The sequence below is a fragment of the Berghia stephanieae genome, chromosome 10 (assembly GCF_034508935.2).
Source record: "Berghia stephanieae isolate SIO BIC M18660-M18661 chromosome 10, UCSD_Bste_1.3, whole genome shotgun sequence".
Taxonomy (NCBI): domain Eukaryota; kingdom Metazoa; phylum Mollusca; class Gastropoda; order Nudibranchia; family Aeolidiidae; genus Berghia; species Berghia stephanieae.
Genome location: NC_088369.1, coordinates 8,727,948 through 8,747,730, shown reverse-complemented (window position 1 = coordinate 8,747,730; position 19,783 = coordinate 8,727,948). Strand labels below are relative to the sequence as shown.

The 19,783-nt window shown below is 36.1% G+C and overlaps 1 protein-coding gene across 3 annotated transcripts in view; it reads left to right on the top strand.

The window, feature by feature from the left end:
* Positions 1-19,783, top strand: part of LOC144956177 (cholinesterase-like) — a 160,081-nt gene that overhangs the window by 23,837 nt on the left and 116,461 nt on the right. The gene's annotated exons all lie outside the window — the stretch shown is intronic.

Genomic DNA, 19,783 nt, shown 5'->3' with positions numbered 1-19,783 from the left:
ATCTAGATGCAAGATCCAAGACCAAACATTGGAACGAGTAAAGAGCAAACGCTACAGTCTTTCGTGATAGTATGCACTTGGCTAAGAAGCTCACAACATTGCCATCCGGAAGTATACCGGACCAACACACATAACTAGGTGTAACCATGAACATTTATAGTCTGGTTAATACAGTTTAGTGAGAATTACTCAAAAACGCGGATAGCAAAAAGCAATAACAAAGACCTGAGTGACGTTAACTTCGTTCTATCTATATTTAACCATACTACTCTGGAATAACCTAAATTTTAAAAATGTGACCAGAAAACATCCTTCAAATCTCGATCGATTAAAATGACAATCAACTTGGCAAAAGCTCTCAAACCTGGGACTTTGTGAAGTTTATGATTTTGAGAGTATTTGCCATTGGGAGCGATCTATATTCATGTTTTCGTCCAAGTCATCAATCACATGATTTGTTGCTGTCCAACGATTGGATATTTCTTAACAAATGTAAACACGCAGCTTTGTTTACAAATGTTATAAACAACCCCTGTGTCAAGCTGAATCAAATGACCAATCGTAATGTTAGATATTTAAAAAGCTGTTAACATTTTTCACTAAGTGGGTCATTTTGAGCACATTTTAAAATGTGACCAATGACCTCGAGCACATTTAAAGTTAACATATGCCAATTCATATTATTATATTATGTAACCAGCATACATAATCCAATGTGTGTTGTGTTTACAGCACTAGATTATGTCAAACAATGAGAGCTTGTGTGCTTCTAATTAACCCTGACCGTGTGACATTTATGGGAGTTCTTGGTGTTCTTCTACAAATGTGACACAACGCCTCAAAACAGTATTATGTCGGCGCAAAAATTTGTTTTCTCTTTTTGTTCCTTTGTTTGTTAAACGTGGGTCCCGATTGCTCAGTTGATAGAGCGCTCGCTTCACACGCAAAGGGACCGAGATCAATCCCAGCATGTGCAGTCGAAATGTTTTTTTGATCCCTCTGTCCACTCAGCAGTGATTGGGCAGATGGTTCTGTCACAGCTGGCGGAAAGTACTTTGCGATAGGCGAGCGTCCTATCCAAATGATAGCAAATAATTGCTAATGTCCGTTTCACGCTATAGAAACCTCTGATGGACGCACTTCTGTTTTTGTTTTTCCATGGCTTATTGATTTCTTTGGGCTATTTATATAATATTTATTTACACGTATGTTTCTTTAAGGGGATTACAAACGAAAGAGTGAAAATGGAGAGGCGTCGTATGGGAACAAAACAGACAATGGACGTTTGTATTGTTCCCATACGAAGCCTCTCCATTTTCAAACTCTTTCGTTAGTATTTTCACGATCACCGGCTTCGGGCAGGCCCTACTGTTTTCAACTTTTAAGGGGTTTATGCAGATTCAGTGGATATATTGCGGAGATAACATACACATCAGTGATTGATTTTACATCGTGAGGCTATGTGGTCTAGTGAAATGACACTCGCTTTCCGATCGGAAGGTTCTGGGTTCGAGCCTCGCTCGGAGCATAGTTGAGTCCTTGGAGAAGGCTCTTTACTAACATTCTCTCACCGTACTTAGGTGTAAAATGAATACCTGGCCGTTAACAGCGTTTTATCTGTCCGAAAAATTGTAATATTGCCTAATAGGCGTCATGTCCCGTCCTACATGTTTAATGTTGCTGTTGACCAGGAGACCCTTGTAAAGCGCTTTGAGCACGTTTGTTGGATATTGCCCTATATAAAAGCTCATTTTGAAAAAATCTACCTCGAAGATGTAGCGAGTTTGCTAGTCTCTAGTAGAATATAACACCTTAAGCGTATAGATAATTTTATGTGCTAGTTACAATAGGATTCAATAGTCTGATGTTACGTCCGCCCAGCAACGAGCAGCTTGGTTCTAAAGAAAGAAAATTGGTACTTTTTATTCTTCATGCTGGCTATAACTTTTTCACACGTCATGTGATCAGATTGTATAAAAGTCAAAACATGATCCGATTTATAATGTTTTTCTCCTCTGTATACACTTTTTTTTTGCTGGTCGGATCGGAGAAGTATTTCATAAGGGCGTCCGCCATTGTTCCGATAGTTTAGAACCAGTTACTATGCACTTGGCTAAGAAGTTCACAACATTACCACCCGGAAGTATAACGGACCAACACACAAAACGAAACTATGTGTAACCATGAACTTTTATAGTCTGGATAATATAGTTAAGTGAGAATTACTCATAAACGCGGATGGCAAAAAAAAAAAAAAAAAAAAACAATAACAAAGACCTGATTGACGTCAACTTCGATCTATCTTAACGAGTAGATAATTTGTGTGTTGGTATGTTGTATACGGCTTATGGATGTTGTGAGTATTTCACTTAAACGTATGGCATCAAAGGGACCGATCAGCTTTTTTTTTAACATAATGGCATACCATCAATAATTGTCTATGATTATTCCGTAGACAGAACCGTTACATCATGGTCAGCGATAGATTTGTCTTAGTCATTTCTGATAGACCCAGGTGTTGGGGAAAACCCCTGCCAATGATCAATATCACATGACCAAGGTCTGGAACATGTGTGTGTGTGTGTGTGTGTGTGTGTGTGTGTGTGTGTGTGAATTAGTGCCAGACAAAGAAAGAAAGAAAAATAATAGGAAAAAAAACAACAGTCGACTGATTTTTTTGGGAAGTTTACTTTTTATTATTATTATTATTATTATTATTATTATTATTATTATTATTATTATTATTATTATTATAATAATAATAATAAATAATGCTGAAAACTTATATAGCGCTATAACTCCGAGACACCAGACTCTAAGCGCTTAAATTACAAATTACTTTGGCTGAAACATACTCATTCACACACACAAGCACACACACACACACACACACACACATACACACACACAACACAACACACAACACAAACCAAACCTATCTTGCTTCTCATACCATCTACTAAAATCGAAACAAATATGTTTTAAGCGAACGTTTAAAAATAGACAAAGATTCTTTTTCACGAATGCTCTGCGGTAAGGCGTTCCAAATAGAGGGTCCGAAATGAGAAAAGGATCTCATTCCAGCATTTTTCCGAATTCGAGGGACAACTAGTTTTGTGGAATCACTGGCCGAACGTAAGGGGCGGGGTTTTGAATATCTTTCAATTAGTTCTGAAAGGTAGGAAGGGGCAGTACCTTCAAGACAACGATACACTAAAACACAAGCTTTGAATTTAATTCTTTTCTCAACAGGCAGCCAATGCAGGTCATGAAGTAGAGGTCCGGCAGAGTCGCACCTACGCTTCATAAATACTAGTCTGGCAGCGCTGTTTTGGACAATCTGAAGACGTTTCAGATTGTATTGCGAAACGCCAAACAACAGAGCATTACAATAATCCAATTTCGATAGTACGAGGGACACAACCAGGTGCTTGGTCACATCCTCAGATATGAACCGTCTAATGGAAGCAATCTTTTTTAGTTGGAAAAAGAGAGATCTAACCAAATTATTAACCTGATGCTCCATCGACAGTCCAGAGTCTAAGAATGTGCCAAGGTTTTTCACTTTGTCAACAATTTGAATAGAGGCATCCCCCAACTTCAAATCTGTTTCACTTTTCCACTTCCTGTTCCCCACATACAGCACCTCCGTCTTATCATCATTCAGTTTCAGTCTGTTCTCATTCATCCATTTCTTAACACTTTGGATACAATTTTTACTATTGGCTGATACTTCTTGTAAATTTCTCATATTGGAAACGCAGTACAATTGCGTATCATCAGCGTATTGATGGTAAGACAGACCAAAACTTCTGATGATTTTAGACAGAGGGCCAACGTACAAAACAAAAAGAACGGGTCCAAGTACTGAACCCTGGGGAACCCCACAATCAAGAAAGATTTCCTCCGATCTATATTCATCCACCGTAATAATCTGTTTACGATTAAACAAATATGACCTAAACCAATCAAGCGCTGCACCAGACACGCCATAAGTAATTTCAAGACGTTTGAGAAGAAGATTGTGATCAATAGTATCAAAAGCAGACGATAGGTCAAGCAAATTCAGCAAAGAACATGAACCATTGTCTATAACAGAGAGGAGATCATTAACAACCCTAACAAGTGCGGTTTCCGTCGAATGATGTTGCCTATAAGCAGACTGAAATTTTTCTTCAAGACAATTATTTTTAAGATGAGACAGTAATTGTTTCAAAACAAGCTTTTCTAAGATCTTAGAGAGAAAAGGAAGATTAGAGACAGGGCGATAGTTTTTTAAGTTCTCTTTATCGAGATCAGGTTTTTTCAAAAGGGGTTTGACATGAGCAACTTTGTAAATGTCTGGTACAGCACCTGACTGCAACGAATTATTAACAATACATGTAAATGGTGTTAAAATTACATCAATGCATTTTTTTAAAATGGCAGTATTTAAGGGGTCTAAATCACAACTTTTAGTTGGAGACGACATAATGCAATCACGTAAGTCAGCTTCAGTAATCTTTGAAAAATGTGTTAACGAATCACCATGAAACTTGTCAAATGTTGTAGGGATCGATTCAGACGAGAGTTCCTTCCTTATTATTATTATTATTATTATTATTATTATTATTATTATTATTATTATTATTATTATTATTATTATTATTATTATTATTATTATTATCATTATTATTATATTATTATTATTGTTATTATTATTATTATTATTATTATTATTATTATTATTATTATTATTATTATTATTATTATTATTATCACTATTATTATCACTATTATTATTATTATTATTATTATTATTATTATTATTATATTATTATTATTATTATTAATTATTATTATTATTATCACTATTATTATTATCATTATTATTATTTTATTATTATTAATTATTATTATTATTATTATTATTATTATTATTATTATTATTATTATTATTTTCATTATTATTATTATTATTATTTATTATTATTATTATTATTATTATTATTATTATTATCATTTGGTATTTTCCCTTCTTGCTTTGTCTGACACTGTTTCATACATACTTTTCCAGACCGTTATCTTACATCAGAGCCTGCTCTTTAATTTCAGAAAGTAAAAATGGAGCGCTCCTCGTCCTCTCGAGTTTCAATTTTTGTCATGTGTCACGCCAGCGAGTGTTCACAGCGTAAAAGATTTATTGGTATTAAAATTGACCCACCTATCAGGAGCATCTGTGATGTATAGCCTGACACAAGAACCCTCTCGGACTGGCAGTTTGACGCCATTTTTTAGGTTTGTGTAGCATCTGGTGAGTTGTCGTTAGTAGAGCTCATGGTTGAACTATTGAATACAACTCACGATTTGTTTTCTTTTGTTGCCAAAGACTGGCATTTTGACCTCATTTTTTGGTCAGTGTCAGGCTATAGATAGTATGCAGATGACGTCACTCAGGCCTTTGTTATTGTTTATGCCATCCGCGTTTGTGAGTTGTTCTCACTAAACTGTATTAACCTGACTCTAAACGTTCATGGTTACACAGAGTTTGTGTGTTGGTCCGTTATACTTCCGGATGGCAATGTTGTGAACTCCTTGGCCAAGCGCACTCTATCTATAGATAGTATGCAGATGACGTCACTCAGGCCTTTGTTATTGTTTTTGCCATCCGCGTTTGTGAGTTGTTCTCACTAAACTGTATTAACCAGACTATAAAAGTTCATGGTTACACAGAGTTTGTGTGTTGGTCCGTTATACTTCCGGATGGCATGTTGTGAACTCCTTGGCCAAGCGCATTCTATCTATAGATAGTTTGAAGATGACGTCACGCAGGTCTTTGTTATTGTTTTTTGCCATCCGCGTTTTTGAGTAATGCTCACTGAACTGTATTAACCCGATTATAAACGTTCATGGATACACACAGTTTTGTGTGCTGGTCCGTTATACTTCCGGATGGCAATGTTATAAGCTTCTTAGCCAAGCGCATACTATCTATAGCCTGACACAAGAACCCTCTAGGACTGGCAGTTTGACGTCATTTTTTAGGTTTGTGTAGCATCTGGTGAGTTGTCGTTAGTAGAGCTCATAGAAACAAGTTATTTCATTGGTTGAACTATTGAATACAACTCGCGATTTGTTTTCTTTTGTGGCCAAAGACTGGCATTTTGACCTCGTTTTTTGGTCAGTGTCAGGCTATAGATAATATGCAGATGACGTCCCTCAGGCCTTTGTTATTGTTTTTGCCATCCGCGTTTGTGAGTTGTTCTCACTAAACTGTATTAACCAGACTATAAAAGTTCATGGTTACACAGAGTTTGTGTGTTGGTCAGTTATACTTCCGGATGGCAATGTTGTGAACTCCTTGGCCAAGCGCATTCTATCTATAAGTTCACGATGGCTACGAATGGTAGCACGTCTGACCGGTAATCAGAAGGTCTAAGGTTCGTTCCCCAGTCGAGGAAGACTGGGATTTTGGAATGTTGTTTTTTTTTCTCTGCATTTTTTATTATTTTTTTAAAGACAAACTTTTTGGGATTGCTTTTTTCTTGTTTTTTTTTTTTCTGGCTCTGTGTTATACATACTTTTTTTTCAGATCTTTATCTTACACCAGTACCTGCTCCCTAAATTGTCACCTTGATACAGTACTTTTTTTAAAAAATGGAGCGACTCAAATTAAATGTCTTCGCCCTCGTCCTCTCGTGTTCAATATTTGTGTTGTGTGACGCAATCGAGGATTCACAACCTAAAACCTGGGTGGGGTTCCTGACCTCCCATAGTGGGCAGGGAGGTACATACTGTGTCTTCTATCCCCCTATATGTTTTCCAACTTGCTTTCTGTCTTTGTCTTGGAATGAGATTACTTGGCTTTGTCCTGGCCCTGACGGATACCCTGGTTGAAAATGAAACAGTCAAATGTATTGTTAGTGTTGGGAGATGATATTTTTTTCCTTGTAAATCATCTCTCTGTTATGCACCGTATTATGTTTTGTATACATATTATATATATGATTTGTAAACATTTGAGTGTATTCCTCTTAGTGGGGACCTGTGCTTGTGTCTGGATGAGACTTGTAGGTGATCTCAAACTAAATACTTTGATAGTGTGCTCTTGGAATCTACATCTGTTTCCTATTTAAACCAATGCCCCTTTTGTCTTCCCTTTTCTTTGGTGCTTTAATTGTAATTCTAGAACTTTTTACTTTCCCATTTTCTTCCTTTTACTGGCGCTGATATGACCTTAATGTGTTGCAAGCGCCGTAAAAACCTTAAAAATATAAAAACAAAACAACATAAAACGCGTACCCTTGTGAAGGATTGTCCCAACTATTGGGAAAAAACACTGTGGTGTAATGGAAGCACGTCACGTCAGACCGGTGGTAATCGGGAAATCTGTTACGTTTTCCCCAGATGAGGAAGGCTGGGTTTTTGGGATGTGTTTTTCTTGTATTTTCCATTATTTCTATCTTTTTAAAAAATAGGAGCCAACATTTTTTTCAGTATAGCACGTGTTAATTTTTTTTTTTCCAACGTGCACAGAATATCTGGCAAAACTAAAAACTATAAAACTATTATTACAGATTGATATACAGGTAACGCACAACAACTATTATTATTATGATTTTTATTTATTATTATTATTATTTTTAAATTATTATTATTATTATTATTATTATTATTTATTATTATTATTATTATTTTATTATTATTATTATTATTATTATTATTATTATTATTATTATATTATTATTATTATTATTATTATTATTATTATTATTATTATTATTATCGTTATTATTATTATTATTATTGTTATTATTATTAATATTACACAACAAAAATAAGAGTACTTCTATCAAACATTGACTCAAATCATTATTTCTAAAATCTCAGAAGGCAAAATGATCGGTCCTTAATTTGACGTTAGGAATCGTCATCTAGCCACCCAGTTGCCAGATTCATTTGCGCGCAACTACAGACTTTGCTAACGGACTAATTTTGATCGTTGATGGCTCAAAAGATTTGTTTCGATCTATGTTAATTTCCACAATACAGCAGTAGTTTTAGTAGTAGTAGTAGTAGTAGTAGTAGTAGTAGTAGTAGTAGTAGTAGTAGTAGTAGTATTAGTAGTAGTAGTAGTAGTAGCAGTAGTAGTAGTAGTAGTAGTAGTAGTAGCAGTAGTAGTAGTAGTAGTAGTAGTAGTAGTAGTAGCAGTAGTAGTAGTAGTAGTAGTAGTAGTAGTAGTAGTAGTAGTAGTAGTAGGAGTAGTAGTAGTAGTAGTAGTAGTTGTAGTAGTAGTAGTAGTAGTAGCAGTAGTAGTAGTAGTAGTAGTAGTAGTAGTAGTAGTAGTAGTAGTAGTAGTAGTAGTAGTAGTAGTAGTAGTTGTAGTAGTAGTAGTAGTAGTAGTAGTAGTAGTAGTTAGTAGTAGTAGTAGTAGTTTGTAGTAGTAGTAGTAGTAGTAGGTAGTAGTAGTAGTAGTAGTAGTAGTAGTAGTAGTAGTAGTGTAGTAGTAGTAGTAGTAGTAGTAGTAGCAGTAGTAGTAGTAGTAGTAGTAGCAGTAGTAGTAGTAGTAGTAGTATAGTAGTAGTAGTAGTAGTAGTAAGTAGTAGTAGTAGTATAGTAGTAGCAGTAGTAGCAGTAGTAGTAGTAGCAGTAGTAGTAGTAGTTAGTAGTAGTAGTAGTAGTAGTAGTAGTAGTAGTAGTAGTAGTAGTAGAGTAGTAGTAGTAGTAGATAGTAGTAGTAGTAAGTAGTAGTAGTAGTAGTAGAGTAGTAGTAGTAGTAGTGTATAGTAGTAGTAGTAGTAGTAGTAAGTAGTAGTAGTAGTGTAGTAGTAGTAGTAGTAGTAGTAGTAGAGTAGTAGTAGTATGTAGTAGTAGTAGTAGTAGTAGTAGTAGTAGTGTAGTAGTAGTAGTAGTAGTAGTAGTAGTAGTAGTAGTATAGTAGTAAATAGTAGTAGTAGTATAGTAGTAGTAGTAGTAGTAGTAGAAGTAGTAGAGTAGTAGTAGTAGTAGTAGTAGTAGTAGTAGTAGTAGTAGTAGTAGTAGTAGTAGTAGTAGTAGTAGTAGTAGTAGTAGTAGTAGTAGTAAAATTAGAATGCCTCTTTGTAACATCCTTTATTTCTCGGCAAATACTAATGGTTCTCTACTAGTTTATGTAAAAGTTTATTTCACAGACCTAAAAATCTATTTTCCATGTCTGAGTCACTCAGTCATAATTCAAGATTGAAACGGAAGATTCAGGCCGTGGTCTAACGCCATTTGAGGCTGTGCCAAAAATATGGGGTTTGCGGCAATCGCCACGGATAAATACTGCAATAATTAATCATTTATAGAATCTAAGAATAAGAGTCGTTTCCATCAGATTTCCGGGGTTAGATAAAGAAAAATAAATCAAAACTAACGATCTAGCATCGATCTTATAGTAGTTATTTTAGCTTTTTAAAGTGTCGAAAATATTTGGACAAAGTTGATATTCAGTCCGACAAACGAGACAAACGAATTTCCTCAAAGCTGAAGCGGAAAGTGTATGCATCTGTTGTAAGACCAGCAATGTTGTATGGACTAGAGACAGCAGCTACAACAAATAAACAAGATAAAGTGGTTGAGGTGGCAGAAATGAGGATGTTGAGATGGTCACTTGGCTGGACAAGAAAAGATAAAGTGAGAAATGAACGAATTCGAAGGTTGGCTGAAGTGAAGAATGTATCAATAAAGATAAAAGAAGATAGACTGAAATGGTTCGGACACGTTAATAGACGAGAGAGGGAGTACGTGAGAAGAAAAGTATTGGATATACAATTAGCGGGAAAGATAAAAAAAAAGGACGACCAAAGACTAGATGGTTGGGTAGGGGTAAAGGATGATATGAAAGAACTGGTCCTGGAGGAAGATGATGCACTGAACCGGGATGCACGGAGATGTGGCAGCATTCATTATGGCAACCCTGCAAAATGCGGGATAAGCTGAAAGAAGAAGATGACGAAAGTTGATACGCAGTGCATATATTTTTTAACCTTTAAGAAACCAATTCTGTTATTCTATTGGAGTTAGAAAGCGGGATAAGTTCCAAGGCTTCTAAAGTACTGTGACGAAAGTCACAATAAAAACATTTTGATCTAGTCTCATTTAGCTTTTGTTTTTCATATCATATTTTTATACGTTATTTCTTCAAATATAAAATATCCGAGAGCTAAAACAAATAATCTAATTTCAACCGAAATTATGAGTAATTCAAATATGAAGTACAATTTAGAAGGGAAATCGAAACCCATAAATCCGAATTAAAGAGCGCCAAAATAAAGTAGGAAAACAGCTCCCCCCCGCCCCCACCCCTCCACACACACACACATACACACACACACACACGCACACACACGCACACACACACACACACACACACGCACCAAAACAGACTTTAAAAGAAACTCATTAGCCGACCGAATTGTCCATATATTGCAATGACCTATTACAGATTATATAATTAATTGCCTTAGAAAGAGTGTCTGGCTTGGCACTCGGCGGTCTCAGATTAAATATTTGTCCGGGACTGACTGTGTGCAAGGCGGGAGAGCTTAAAGAAACTTCTTAATATCGGACATACCTATGACCACGATATTATTACCATATTGTCGATTTCCGATTACCGATTCAATTATTACATTAGAAATCATGTATTTTGGCACATAGTTCCAAATAGAACAATTGACTGGGCTGGGTTTACGTGCAAAAGAACCTCAAAGAAACGTCTTTATATAGCCGACATATTATAATGTTGCCGATTACCGACCAACGATTCTAGCTAGCATTGCGTAAGAAAGAAATCTTGTTTTGACACGTCTTGGTTCCAAGACAAACATTAGGCCGATATTGTGCTGTGTACACGATGCTCAGCACGTTTCAAAGAATTCTTAATTATTAACAGCGTCTATGAATAAATATTGAGAAGCTATTTTAGATACATATATTATTATTATTATTATTATTATTATTATTATTATTATTATTATTATTATTATTATTATTATTATTATTATTATTATTATTATTATTACACACTGATCCAAATCTCAGCCCCAGTCCGTTGTGTTGTCACCCATCTTGGACAGGAAATCACTTCATAAAAAAGGCAAGGAAACACAACTTTCAACCTAAATATTAAAACACACACACACACATATACACACATACACACATACACACATACACACACACATCGCACACACATATACACACACATCGCACACACATACACACATACACACACATACACACGTACACATACACACACATACACACACATACACATACACACATACACACACATACACAACACATACACACATACACACATATACACATATACACACACACAATGGAGAATAATCGGACACATACTTAGAGGGGAGACAACAATATTCCAGCAAGAAAACCGCCACGAGAGCATACTTTGGATAGGACGCTAGTCTATCGCAAAGCACTTTCCGCCAAATCTAACAGACTCAGATACCCATTCACTGCTGGGTGGACAGGGGGGGGGGGGTCAGAAAAAAAATCTCGACAGCACCCGAGATTGATTTCGGTCCCTTAGCGCGTGTGAAGCGAGTGCTCTACCAACTGAGCTATCGGGACCCCAACTTTTCCCAATCAGGTCAAAATATATATCGAGACAGACAAACAACAAACATTCACACAATTAAAAACAGAGACTTAAAAAAAAGATTGAGCTTTTATATAGCGCAATATTCACTAAACTTGACCAACAGCAACACTTAAAGTGTAGGACGGGACATGACGCCTGTGAGGCGATATTACAATTTATTTTCGGGCAGAGACAACGCTGTTAACGGCCAGGTACTCATTTTACACTTGAGTACGGTGAGAGAATGTGAGTATAGAGCCTTTTCCAAGGTAAGGACTCAATTAAGCGCCGAGCGAGCGAGGCTCGAACCCAGGACCTTCCGATCCGAAAGCGAGTGTCATACCACAGAAGTAGGAATAAGATCGTGCAGACCTAATTATGATAGTCCCCTGCAGAGGATAGAGACCATTGGAGGGAATTCGCCAATAATAGAATTAGAGAAACTGCCGAGGCGTCTCCATCGGTTTATTATGAGGCGAACTGCATGCAATAAGCCTAGTCAAGTATCAATAAAAAAAAAATTTAAAAAACAAACAAAAAAGAAAAAAAAACAAAAAGAAAAAACAAATACAATTTCAAACGAAACCCAAAAAGGTAGATATCTACTAAAATTGTTTTAAACTTAAAAAAAAAAAAAAAAAAAGAAAAAGAAAAATTAACATGATTAAAGGAAGCGTCTTTATAGCCGGGTCTACCCTATTGCCGATTACCGACTTTAAGTTCTTTTGTATTATCTATGTCAGAAATCTTTTCTTAACATTTGGTTCCAAGTAAAACAATGCGTAGAACTGGGTACAACAGAGTTATTAAGTTTCAAAGAATTCTAACTGTTAACCGCAACTATGAATAGATAAATAGTAGATAGGTCTAGTCTACATTTTAAACGAAACGAAACAGTGCAAAAACGATTTCTCTAAAAAAAAAAAAGAAAAAAAAAAAGAAATTAAAAAGCACCAAAACAAACCCGAAAGAAAAATCAGCAGAATTGGATTCAATAGTCTGATGTCACGTCCGCCCAGCAACGAGCAGCTTGGGTCTAAACAAAGAAAATCTGTACTTTTTATTCTTCATGCTGGCTAGAACTATTTCACGTGTCATGTGATCAGAATGTATAAAAGTCAAAACATGATCAGATTTATAATTCTTTTCTCCTTTGGATAAACGTTTATGCTCGTCGTAGAACTATTTCATAAGGGCGTCCGCCATTGTGCCGATATTTTAGAACCAGTTACTATGCGTCATTACGAGGGAAGTGACGTCACGACTGTTGAAGCCTGTTGAAGACATTTATTGCTGGTTCTACTGTATTGTAGATTAGGAACCGGACTAAAGTTTTTATGTTGCGAGAGTCAAGTCTTAGCGAAAATTGTTGCCGTCCGTCTGGGGCCGGAAGTGATTTTAGAAAGATACAGCGAAGCACCGCTTTTTAAATACAAATGTTGGAAACACGATAGACATTATTCGGGTACATCGATGTGCATATATATGCAGGTCTGTCACCAGAACACACTTATGGGCCTATTGTAACATTGTTGTCATGGACAATATTTTGCGTCATTTTTTTTTTGAGATTTCCTTTACAACAATGAGCTCATAAGGAAGTGGGTTAGCAGACCTGAAAATAAGTGCACGTCGGGGTAGGTACATACTTAGAAGAGACAACATTTTTATGGCAAACAGAGCCTTGAAAATAAAACAACTTTACACAACCAGGTCAAGACAATTACATATCGAGGCAGGCCAACAACAAACATTCAAATATTCATAAAATATCAAATTTTTTAACCCTTGATTCCGAATAATGCGAGGCTATGTGGTCTAGTGGTATAACACTCGCTTTTGGATAGGAAGGTCCTGGGTTCGAGCCTCCTCGATTGGCGCATTGTTGAGTCCTTAGAGAAGGCCCTTTACTCACATTCTCTCACTGTACTCATGTGTAAAATGAGTACCTGGTCGTTAACAGCGTTATCTCTGTCCGAATAAAAATTGTAAAATCTCCTAAATGGCGTCATGTCCCGTCCAAAATGTTAAATGTTGCTGTTGGCCAGGGACCCCCTCGTAAAGCGCATTGACCACGTTTAGTGGATACTGCGCAATATAAAAAGCTCAATTAATGATAATTAATTCATTAATTTAATTAAATATCATGATATCGTTATTGCTGGGTTTACCGTATTTCAGATTAGGTATAAAAGATTTTTATATTGTGCTAAAAATCGTGCTTTAACAATACGCTTCAACAGTCGTAACGTCACTTCCCTCGTCGTGACTCATGGTAACTTAGTAACTGGCTCTAAACTATCGGAACAATGGCGGACGCCCTTATGAAATATTTCTCCGACGAGCATAAAAGCGTATCCAGAGGAAAAAAAATTATAAATTTGATCATGTTTTGACTTTTACACATTCTGATCACAAGACATATGAAAAGTTCTAGCCAGCATGAAGAATAAAAAGTACAGATTTTCTTTGTTTAGAACCACGATGGCCTTCGTTGCTGGGCGACGTAACATCAGACTATTGAATCCAATTGAATCCAAATAAAACATTGCGTAGGGTTTCTGTACAAGAGAGTCTTTTGAAAAATTAATTATTTCCAGGTTTACCTTATTCAGATTACCAATTAAAAGTTTTTATATTGCGTGAGAATTGTGTTTTAACAGTTAAATCCACATATATCATTACCTGGGGAATCTATAGAAGAGAATTTTAAAGAAACTTCATTATTTACATATGTGTTTATCGTATTTCAAATTCGGTATAAAAGATTTATAAATTGTATCAGAAATCGTGTTTTTACACTTGGATCCAAATAAAACATTGCATAGGAATTCTATACAAGAGAGCCTTTTTTGTAAAAAAACAAAGCAACAAAACATTATTTCCAGGTTTACATTAATTCAGATTACTAATTAAGAATTTTTATATTGCGTCAGAATTGTGTTTTAACAGTTAAATCCAAATTTATCATTACCGGGTGAATCTATACAAGAGCGATTCATTTTCCTAAAAACTCATCATTAATTCATGAAAGAGCAAGGCAGTTGTTTTGTTTTTAAGGGTTTCACGGCGCTTGCAACAAATGTAAGGTCATATCAGCGCCGGTGAAAAGGAAGAAAATGAGATAGTAAAAAAGAAACCACTTTTGATTGATCTTTCACGTTCGATACGAGCTATCAAATTTAAAAAGTTTTTTAAAAAAGAGAAAAAAAGAAAAATTGTGGAAAATAAACTTAAAGTTAGATGATGCTCATCTTGACAAATTTTGTAGCATTAAGGCTCGGCATACGTCAGCGAAGAAAAGCATTTAAAAAACCCAACAAAACAAAAAAAAAAAACAAAACAAAAAAACAAACAACTAAACAAAACAAAAATAAATAAAGAAATGAAGAAACTTCATTATTTAGATGTTTACCGTATTTCAGATTAGGTGTAAAATATTTTTATATAGATAATAATATTAAGTTGACGTCACAGGTATTTGTTATTGCTTTTTGCCATCCGCGTTTATGAGTAATTGTCACTAAACTGTATTAGCCAGACTATAAACGTTCAAGATTACACACAGTTTTGTGTGTTGGTCCGTTATACTTCCGGGTGGCAATGCTGTGAGCTTCGTAGCCAAGCGCATACTATCTATTGTATCAAAAATGGTGTTTTAACACTTGGATCCAAACAAAACAATGCGCAGGGATTCTATTGTGAAAGAGCCTTGAAGATAATTCAGTATTCCCGGGTTTACCTTATTTCAGATTACCGATGTAAACATTCCTATAGTGCGTCAGAAATGGTGTTTTAACCCTCTCCTTACCAACTATAGGAAAATCGTCACATTCGCTACGATACAACCATTATTTCCCTTATTCAAATTTCTCTTGTACATCAAAAAATTTAAAGAAAATGAACAATGTGTTGTAGAGCATGTTTTGCTAAAGAAATTAGATATGTATCGCAAGAAATTTATTTCTATTATGTTTGAGTGATAAGAAATGTATTTTGTGTTAGTTGGGTGCAAAGTTTTGGGGAAAATCCTGAAAATGGCTGGTAAGGAGAGAGTTAAAACTTGGTCCAAAAAAAACACAACAACATTTGCGTCGAAATTGTATGCAAGGGAACCAGCAACGCTTCAAAGAATTCTAATGTTGATGTACTCAGAGGCCTCCGGAAATAAGGAAGCACTCCTACCCCAAACTGTATCTGCCAGATGAAATTCCCAGGTAATATTTTTGTACCTGTCACCCCCCTCCTCCCCCCCACCCCCCATTTCCACCCCCCTCCCATCCCCGTCCCTCTCACCTCCAATCTCCTGCCTTTTCCCTCCCCCTCCATCCCTTCCCCCCCATACCTCACCCCCCCCCCCCCCCCATAATCTGGTACCCTTGACACTAGGTGTTTTTGTTTACTTTTCGCTTTACTGTGTTTATACAATATGTCGTGTCTCTCTGAACGTTGGATACTATTTAAATCTGTAAATTGGTGTTGTAGGAATAAATTATTGAAAACGTAGGATTTAACTCACTCAACCCTAACAACGATTATATCCGTAGTTTACCCGGGTTACTTTTACCCCATGCCTATTTATTACATAATTTACCTGAGACAAATTATAGGCGTAGTATCAAAGCTATTTTAAAAAAAGTTTTTGCATGTTTATGATTGTTGAATAAAGCTATCTATGTACAAGCTCATTTTAAATAGATTTTTTTTCCAATTTTGGAGAGTAGCGAAAATCTCTAGGATTGAGTGAGTTAAGAAGAAGAAAAAAACCCACAGAGAAACCCTAGACCTACATCATGGAGGGTGTTATTGAGGTGAGATACAGGTAGATACAGGTGAAAATGGAACTCCAGTAAGATCGTGAAGACGAAGAAGAAGAAAAAGAAGAGGATGGTGACGGTGATGATGATGATGATGATGATGATGATGATGATGATGATGATGATGATGATGATAATAAAGAAAAGGATGATGATGCTGATGATGATGATGATGATGATGATGATGATGATGATGAGATGACGATGACGACGACGACAAGAAGATGAAAAAGAAGAAGACTTCTTCTTCCTCCTCCTCCTCCTCCTCCTCCTCCTCCTCCTCCTCCTCCTCGTCCTCCTCCTTCTAACAATAGAATGTTTTTCAAATGCTATCTAAAAAACACTCCTGTATACTATATTTGTCTAATAAACTCAAAAATCCACGGTATTAATTTTTAAAGTAGAATGTTTTTGGAACTCTGAAGGTGTGTGCGTTTATTAGGACATGTAGCAGCGATATTACGCGGGAGTGAAACAGCTTCCAAACAGGGGAATTTCGGGATGATTTTTTATCAGTGCCTGGTCCCTAATTCGTCACTTTGATTTTCAAGTTAAGTGATACGAATTGTTTTGGTTGCTTTAATTGTAATCCTAGAACTTTTTACTTTTCCATTTTCTTCCTTTTTTTTTTCTTGCGTTGATATGACCTTTATGTGTTGCAAGCGCCGTAAAACCATTAAAAACAAATAAAAACCAAAAGAAATTAAAAACTTTAGTTTTTGTTAGTTGAATAAATTGGAGAATCATTCTTCTCAATAAAGCATAAACGTTTAACCCGAGTCTCATATTGTGATAAACTACAATTTTAATTTTTAACATCTGAACTACCCCGACATAATTAATAGGTCGCATACGACGTGCAATTATTTGCAGGTCTGATAACCCAATTTATGAAGGGCTCATTGTTGTTTTGGAAATCTACCAAAAATGATCCTTAATAGTGTCCATTACAACAATGTTCAACTTGACCCATAATTCTTATAACCTATATTCAGGACTTTGGAGCATCTTTAGACCATGCTGAGATCAATTTGTTTATTTCTAAAGCTATTAACCCTTACCATACCAACTATAGGAAAATCGTCACATTCGTTACAATACAAACAACATTTTTCTTATTCAACTTTCTCCTGTACAGCATAAAATTTAAAGAAAATGCACAGTGTGTTGTAGAATATGTTTTGCTAAAGAAATTATGTATCGTTCGAACTTACTGCTGTTGTGTTTGAGTGATTAAAAATATATTTCTGTGTTAGATGAATGTGATGTTTTGAGGAAAATCCTGAAAATGGCTGGTAAGAAGAGAGTTAAAGTGAATTTTTTTCTTCTTTTTCCTGGGAAACTACGAATCTTTTTTTTTAAAGTTCAGGTTGGCAGCTCTGCTAAAATACCAATTCCTGATGATAATGGCCTTGACCTTACAAAGGGTCCCAAGCCAACGGCCCACTTAATTAACATGTAGGACAAGACACGCCGTGGAAAAACCCATAAAATTTAACGATTTGGCCAGAAAACTCGTCCTTCAAATATCGATCGATTTAAATGACCCTCATCTCGGCAAAAACTCTCAAACCTGGGACTTCGCGAAGGCGTAGATATGGGTTTTTGCCAGAGCATGACAGAAGGCATGATGACGCCTGTTAGTTGGTATTGCAGTTTTTATTTTTTTTTAAATTTTATTTCCGACAGAGACGACGCTGTTGATAGCCAGGTACTCATTTATTTTTTACCTGATTGAGTACGTGAGAGATTGTGAGTAAAAAGCCATTTCCAAGAACTCAACTATGCATCGCTCTAACGCTGGTTTCAAATCCTAGACTTTCCATTCTGAAGGCGAGTAGTATACCACTAGACCACATAGCCTCACCGTTTTTTTGACAATACATAGGTCACATGGAATCCCCGCCCCCCCCCCCCCCCCCCCCCCCCCCCCCCCAAAAAAAAAAAAAAAAAAAAAAAGTAGGGGAAAAAAACAAAAACAAGGAAACCATAAGAAAATAAGGCAAAGCCGTAAAAGATTAATTTATGATAAATACTGTGACACAGTAACCAAATCAAACAAACATAAAAACAAACTAAAACAGACACACACAGAAACAAACATAAACACACACACACACACACAAACACACACACTAACACGCACTCAAACACACACAATCACACATACACACTATAAAAGGAACTGTACTTAAAGTTCGATCAAGTATGTTTCCCTCATTACGATCATTAACAATTAAAAATTGCGGAAGCTGGTTCTAGGGAGATATTGATTGGAAAGTAATTACGCGCTGGCGGAGACCTCAAAGGTCGACAGGATGAGGAAATTGGTGTGTTTTTCTTTTCGCTGTCTCTGGTTAAACTTTTGAAGTATGTTAATTATAAAGCTATTGGATTTGTGACTGCCTTTGATTACTCTCCGCCTCCCCCTCCTGACCAAATTGATGATAAGGATCATCATCATCATCGTCGTCGTCATCATCATCTTAGTCGTTGTCGTCGTTATCATCATCATCATCATCATCATCATCATCTTCAGCAGCAGCAGCAGAAGCAACAGCAGCAGAAGCAACAGCAGCAGCAGCAGCAGCAGCAGCAGAAGCAACAGCAGCAGCAACAGCATCATCATCATCATCAACATCCTCGTAGTCGTCGTCATCATCATCATCATCATCATCATCATCATCATCATCATCATCATCATCATCATCATCATCATCATCATCGTAGTCTTCTTCGTCTCCTTCTACTACTATTACTCCTCCTCCTCCTCTTCCTCCTCTTCTTTTTCTTCTTCTTCCTCCTCTTCCTCCTCCTCCTTCTCCTCCTTCTAATCCTCCTCCCTCTCCTTCTTCTTCTTCTTCTTCTTCTTCTTCTTCTTCTTCTTCTTCTTCTTCTTCTTCTTCTTCTTCTTCTTGAAAATTAATGAAGATATTATTTTACATCTAAGCTATCTTTAGAAATGTCATATTCTTAAATTTCAATTCCATTCGATACTTTATATTTCTTGGGATATATTGATACCGACGAGCATAATATTTTCAGGTCTTATAAAGGGACGCAAGTATGCGTCTGATTAAACAATGTTGTATTAGAGAATTTTAAAAAATAAAATAATAATAATTTGAGTTTTTGTTTAGCGCAATATCCACTAAACGTGCTCAAAACGCTTTACAAAGGGCCCCTGACCGACAGCAACACGTAATACTATTAAAACGAGACACGACGTCTGTTAGACGATATTACCATTTTTCCGACAGAGACAACGCGGTTAACGGCCAGGTACTCATTTTACACATGCATACGGTGAGAGAATTAGAGTATAGAGCCTTTTCCAAGGACTCAACTATGC